Raw genomic sequence first — 6,967 nt, forward strand, 5'->3', positions numbered from 1 at the left:
GTACGCCTCTTGGAACACCGATGCTGTCGATGTATGTAGGATCATTGTCACTCCAGGCATAGGTAGACCTTTACTTTTCCATGCATGTGGTAACAAGCTCTTCACAGATGTTAGCAATTCAGGGATTGTGGTGGCGGTTATAGACACAGGTAAAATAAGAGACACAGATGCACACAATCCCGTGGTATTGTACGGTAGTCTATCATACAACTTGTCTTCTCCACACCACCACCAGATGTCACTCCGGGAGAGTGGTTTAAATGTTATATTGACTGTCAACATTTGGTGACATTGTATACCCTTCAGACTACACACAACACAATCATTCATGACAGCATGTGCCGCCTGCTCAGCCATTAGCAACCAGTTGTTATCTATCCTTGAAATTCCTGTGGTAACTTTGAACCACCCATTAATGTCTTCGACTGACATGCTTACTGATGTGATATTTGTCGTTACAGAGTAGTTACTTAATTTTGGCTGATCAGTCGATTTCATACTGTCATTTACACACACTACGACCGGGAAAAAGGGGTCCATGCCCGAGGACCAGGCCCATAACGTGAAACCCCAGCACGTGCTGTTAAAAAAAATCTGATCCCGGAGGTCGAATTGTCTGGTTTGTAACGGTTATAGTCAGTTGTAAATTGCTTCCTTGATGCTGCAATTTAACCCGATTTTTTGAAATACTGGGCCTCAGAGCTGTCCCCTGGGGTCCAGTACTCCCCTGCTTCCGTTATAACCAAATACTCCCACCCTTGGAACGCTCCGTGTCCAAACACGTACCACCAGTACTCCTCCCACCCTTGCCCAGTAATATGTGTTGGCTGTCTCCCTAGACTGCCTCACTGGAACCCTTTTAAAGAGGTTATCGGTATGGACATCACAATGGTGGCATTTGGTGGCACAGTCACTGTCACAGAGTTGTTATAGGTCCACGATATTAACCAAGAGTGCATGTTGTGGCGTGTTTACTGGGGAGTCGGCACATTCCACTAACACCCCTGCTTTTATTAAATTTTCAATCACTGGTTGTATCCCAGCCATAGCATCTGGCTTGAGTGGATATTGTTTTATTCTAGGGCGATGCTCTGTTTTTGGTCTGACTACTACAGGGGATGCCCCTTTTACAAGGCCCACGTCAGTAGGCCCCTGAGACCATAATTTCTCGGGAATCTGGTCAACAATTCCTCGTCCTCTCCGGTTAAAAAGATTTGTCATTCTTGTTCTTCTATTAAGTGTACTTCTGACTGCACTGTCACCGACCAGAAAAGAGCCTTTCTCCTTTGTACACTAATTTTTCCAAGTCTTGCCATTTGATGCTCTTCTTTTTGCACAACGAGATCTGCGGTACGCATCTATCCATAAGCCAGTTATGCTGTTTAAACAGTGACTTGAGTGGGTCAGGTAAGAATACTGCTGCTATGGCATACATTATTTTGTACACACAGTTACCATAAACACAAATCATTATTCAAGTAAGCACAATCAGTTTCATACTTATGAACAATTATTTTCCAAAGCAAAAACGCAACAGGATTTGCAATGAGCGTTCAAAAATTGGCATCTGAGCGTCCATTGAAGTTCCATGATTTTCATTTGTTTCCAAGAGGGCACTCGAAAACCACTCTATATTTTGCTCGAAAAAAGAACTGCTACCATATGCAATAATATTTTGTTTGTTTGTTTGTACATGATTCAAATTGAATCGTTTCTTCCGGCGCCGTCACGAATGGCAGCCACTCCAGCAGCTCCCGTGTTATTTTCGATTGTTCTCGATTGTTTGTTCTCAGCTCAGGGATGCTGCTGGAAATGTGAATTTCCCTTCGGGGATGAACAAAGTATCTATCTATCTATCTATTTGACTTTATGTCTGAATACTATCTTGGCCTAGTCACGCTGTTTGGTGTTGCTCAGCAGAGCTTTCTTCTTCACATTCAAAGGACATGTGACCTTTTGACTCGCAGTGTGTTACCCCCACTCCCTTGAGCTCGTTGTTTATGAGCGTAGCTGGGATGTGCTCCATATCACTCCCTTGGCCTCGCTGTTGATAAGCGGCGCAGACAATGGATGACTGATGTCTTTGGCTCTTTCAGCAAATTAGTCCATGGCCTCCTTTTGACAGATTTATATGTCCTTTGGAGACTTAGAAAGAGTCTTTTTGTGGAATTCACTGGCACTTGAGAGTCTCGTTAATTCCATTGTGCTTACGTAGTGGGATTTTTTTTAGTAAATTGGCCGGATTACTCTATGTCTTAAATTTTTCTCTAAATTTAAGTACTAGTAGACATTATCTTAGTTTAATCAATTTCTACCCATTTATTTCCCATGCAATTCTTTTTAAATTAGCATGATATGTCTCAAAATCAATTAATCCGTTATTTTCATTTCTTATGAACCTCTTCAAGATTGTTCAATCTATTTCTCATTGTCTTCTAAAAATTCTCTTCCATAGAAACCGTTCCCTTTTTAACTTAACCAAACCATAAGTCAGTATTTGTTACACATTTGCTTATCACTTGTCAATCGTAACATTCATTCTAAAAAAAAATTTCAGTGTGTAATCATTGTCCTTTGGGCTAAATTTGTCAAAATTCCAAACCCACACAATATCTTATCATCAAAAATCTCAAAAGATCTAAAAAATCTCTAAAAATGCCAAATCGAACTTAATGTCATAACTTTTCTTATTGTATTTTCTTCTCTCTGTAATCATAATCAATCTTTTGTTATTGATTCAATATAGAGCAATACATACCCGTCACTCATGAACCATCTTGTTGAGTGTATTTATTTTGTTTATTCATTATCTTTTATTCTGCGCAACAATCTTTGCTTCTACGCACCAGTCTTTGTTCTATGCAGCCCTTCGAGATCCCTTGTGATCAAGGCTATACAAATCTGGTCTGACTATTAATACTAGTTTCTTTCCTGTTTAAAAGGAAAAAATTCATTCAGTGACTGAAATAGCTTCATCTACGTTATTAATTATTTCTAGTCTCGAATTTTCTTTTCTGTAATACGAGAACAACTAAGGAAATAATCTTTTTACGTCTTACGCCTCTTTTGAATTTGTCCATTTACGAACAAGAAGATTGACACTAAAATTATGGACCATTTTTAGTCAGCTTCATTGCTTTAATCGTCCTTTCTTTATTAAGAGCAAAACTACACGTCTTAAAGTTATTACCCCTTGCTATTCGCATTTTCAACGAAAAATGATTAGTTGTTTACTCAAATATCCTTTCTTTTTAAACTATTCTGTATAATTATCTTGTATTATACACTCAGTGTTTTCATTTTCCCACTTACCTGTCCTAGACGCATCATCTATGCTGGGGACGCAACTTTTTTTCTTTAAATTGTCATATCATTTAGTTTACTCTTTGACAAGGATTTAACGCATTACAAACCTTATCGTTATTTTGTATGAGTTTTTATTTTCCTGCACGCCGATCTTCGCTAATGAGATCTCGTCGCTTCGAGATTACGTCATTGTTGTTGGTAATTCTTGTCGAGCGAAGGTCAGTCTTTTTATTAGACAAACGGCTTTTTTCCTTGTTCAATTCATCAAAGAGAGCTTGCTTTCAAACGGCTCATTTGTTTTGATGATTGATATCACGAACTATGTTGTACTAAGATGTTAAAGAAAAGTACAGTAAGTAGAAAAATGGAAAAAGACAAGCCTGTTATTCGCAATTACCGTCAACAAATGCAGAAAATAAATTAATAATTCGATGATCAAAACTGAATGAATACGCAGATATCTACTATATTTGTCACTGATTTATAAGTTCGATCTTTGTATCACTAAATTTCAGGGGTTCTGCCAAGATCTATAAATCTTTAGCAAGCTAGTACACGGAATTCAAAATTCCTATCATATTATCATTATTGATAGTTCAGTTTAAAAAAAAATCATATATACCAGGGTGTCCCCTGCCCACTGCCTGATGATTGCTGGGATGGGCTCCAGCACCCCCGCGACCCTACTGAGGATAAGCGGTGCAGCTGCTGAGATGAGATGAGATATATATTATATATGTGTGTGCAGCACGGTGGCGCAGTGGCCAGCACGTGTGCGGCATTACTAAGGACCTGGGAACAGGTGTGTGTGTTCCAAGCCAGCCTGCATGCTCTCATTGTTACGGTTTACTTACCTCTTTCAAAAAAAAAACATGCATTTCAAGTGGACTGACTGGTCCAAATTGTCCCTATGTGTGAATGAGCTAGTGAATTGTCTATCTTTGTGTGCCCTGCAATTGGCTTGCAACCAGTTCAGGGTGTCCTCCAATCGCTGCTCGATGATCGCTGTGATGGATTCCAACAAGATGAGATCTACTTATCATAGTTATGGTTCATACCGGCCGAATAGGAACACAAAACTTTTCTGGTTCTCACCTGTAACGCCTTTATTGTTGACATATTCCTTTAATATGATAAAAATTGGTTTTTCACTTACCATCGTTCATCCCATTCAAATATCTTCATCATCGTTAGTAATGCTACTTTTTTTCCTCACCGTTCCTCCATTTTCTCCTCAGCGGATTGTTGAGTCCAAATGAGACAAGAACCAAAATTCTGAAACTCAAAAACATCGTTAGAGCAACACTTTTGCTGTAAAATCAAACGTTTCCTTCCTTTGCAGTGTTTTCACGATAGTTCACTAATATATATATATATATATATATATATATATATATATATATATATTTTTTTTTTTTTAGTCTATAATATTTCTCATTATGGCAACAAAATAGTGTAGTTTTTGTATCACTACAGTATTTTTGTAGTCGAATTTATTATTGTAATACTTTGCAATTCTCTCATTTCTTGTTCTAAAGCAAAACAATATGTTATGTCTATGTTCATTTGCCTTCAAATAGATTTTCATCCTTTATATAATTTTCTTTTATTTTTATAGTTTATCTATAAAATTACTGTCACATGTTTTGACTATTTTTCACCAAATGCATATTACACAAATCTCAACTGTATGTAACATCTTACATGCAAATATTTCTGTGTAAATATTGTTTCACTATATGGCCCTGTATATTCGTTATCCTCCTTTTTAGGATACATTACGGTATTTCCACAAAGGTAATGCCATAAATCGCAAATGGTTTGCATCTAAACAACGCATTTCAAGTCAATGAAGATCTTCAAAAGCACTCTATAATGTGCTCCACTCTACCCATTTACTTACTCTAGATTTAAAACAGTTCAATGTTGAAAAAGTAAGGTTTTTTTTTTTTTTTTTTTCCCAATCTATTGTATTAAGGTTAGTCTCACTTAATTTTCACCAAATTATCTCTCTTAATATTTAATTAACTTTCCCCTTTATGTTTCTCTCTCTTTTTTTTTTTTTTTTTCTTTAAACCAATTAAATCTACTATTTTAGCTTCACCCATTTAATGTGAAAATGGCATCTATTTATTTATGAGTTATCTTACTCATTTGAATTTCACTCAATCCATTTTTTCCATTTTAATTGAAAGAGAAAAAAAAATATTTATAAACAATTTTTTCAATATTTTTTGGTATAAAAATGCCCTTATCTCAAATTAGTGTATTTCAATTCACTCAATTAGATTTTTCCTATTCTTCCCAGTCCTTTTTTACCAATTTTTTGAACTGAAAACAGGAATATTTTATCTTTTTCGGTATTATTCTGGCATTATTTTGATTTAACGCATCTAAATAGCTCATTTATATTTTTCCCAAATTTCTCACTTTTATCCAGTAACACAGAGGCTCGATTGCGGTCGGGTCTTCCCTATAAATGACTCTTCACCTATGAGTTCATCGAGTATTTATTATTATTATTATTATTATTTTTTATATAAATACAATTGCCCAGGGGCAACTTTATATTTCATTCGCTCTTTCTCAATCACACAGACGTCTTGTTTTTTATCGTGATCACGTTCTTACATCGCTTGTTCTTTTTCCACTTATTTTCAGTTGACAGAGGACTCCGCACATCCTTGTGAAATTTAACTAACTTTAAAGCGCTGGGTTAGGGGAGTCCACGCCTCCCGCGGAATTTTAACTGTCTGAAAACTATTTACCTGATAGAGTCTAGAATTGTCAGGGTTTTTCTGTTAAGAATCTGCCCACCGTAATTTCCCTTTTCAACAGAGGATTCTTAAACTTTGTCTCTGTTAAGATTTTCCTTTTCTACAGAGGATTCTTAAACCTTAAGAATCTAACCCCCGCGCTCGCGAGTCAATTTACTTTTACCGGTATGCACACAATGTTATGAATAAATTTTACTCACGATTCTCTAAGTCCTTGGCTTTCCGTCAACCGTCAGATCCCAGCCCGCGAGGGAAGGTCCAGTCCCGGAAGAAGGGTCTTTATGCTGTGGCCACAGTCTTTCCTGGATTTTCCTCTCGCGTCCTGGAATCATCTGGTATCTTGGAATCCGGTTTCGAAGGACCAATTAAATGTTAGGGTCACGTTTCCAACATTTATAATAAAACGCTCTGCAATATAGGACAAAGAGAATTGGTTCTTTATAATTAGTTACTTTATTAATCATCATATTGAGAGCCGCCGAGATTCTGTTGTTAGACATCTTTTCGCTCGCTCTGCCCTGCTTGCTGCGCTCTGGCTCGGCTCTGGCTCTGAGGATCTCCTCGAAAAACCTCCCTTCTAATATTCAGTTTTTGCCTTTGCTACGTAGAGTTGATTAGTCCTCTTTCGAAGGTCTGCTTTCCATCCAATGATGACAGGTGACCTTGGTCCTGGGAAACTCCTTTTTCCCAGGCTCTTTGGTGAAGAACAATCTTGAGTTATGGGATGCCAGGTCAGGATGTATTTCGTTGGTATGTGAGAACAAAAACACAGTCTGTACATAAAAAAACAACTCATGGCCTTGAAGAGTATTTTACGGGCTGAGAACTCTTCAAAATGGCTGTGAACACATATAACATATTAAATGTCAACTGTAGGATAAATA

The sequence above is a fragment of the Urocampus carinirostris genome, chromosome 17 (assembly GCF_059441175.1).
Source record: "Urocampus carinirostris isolate Australia breed hairy pipefish chromosome 17, RoL_Ucar_1.0, whole genome shotgun sequence".
In the NCBI taxonomy this organism is placed as follows: domain Eukaryota; kingdom Metazoa; phylum Chordata; class Actinopteri; order Syngnathiformes; family Syngnathidae; genus Urocampus; species Urocampus carinirostris.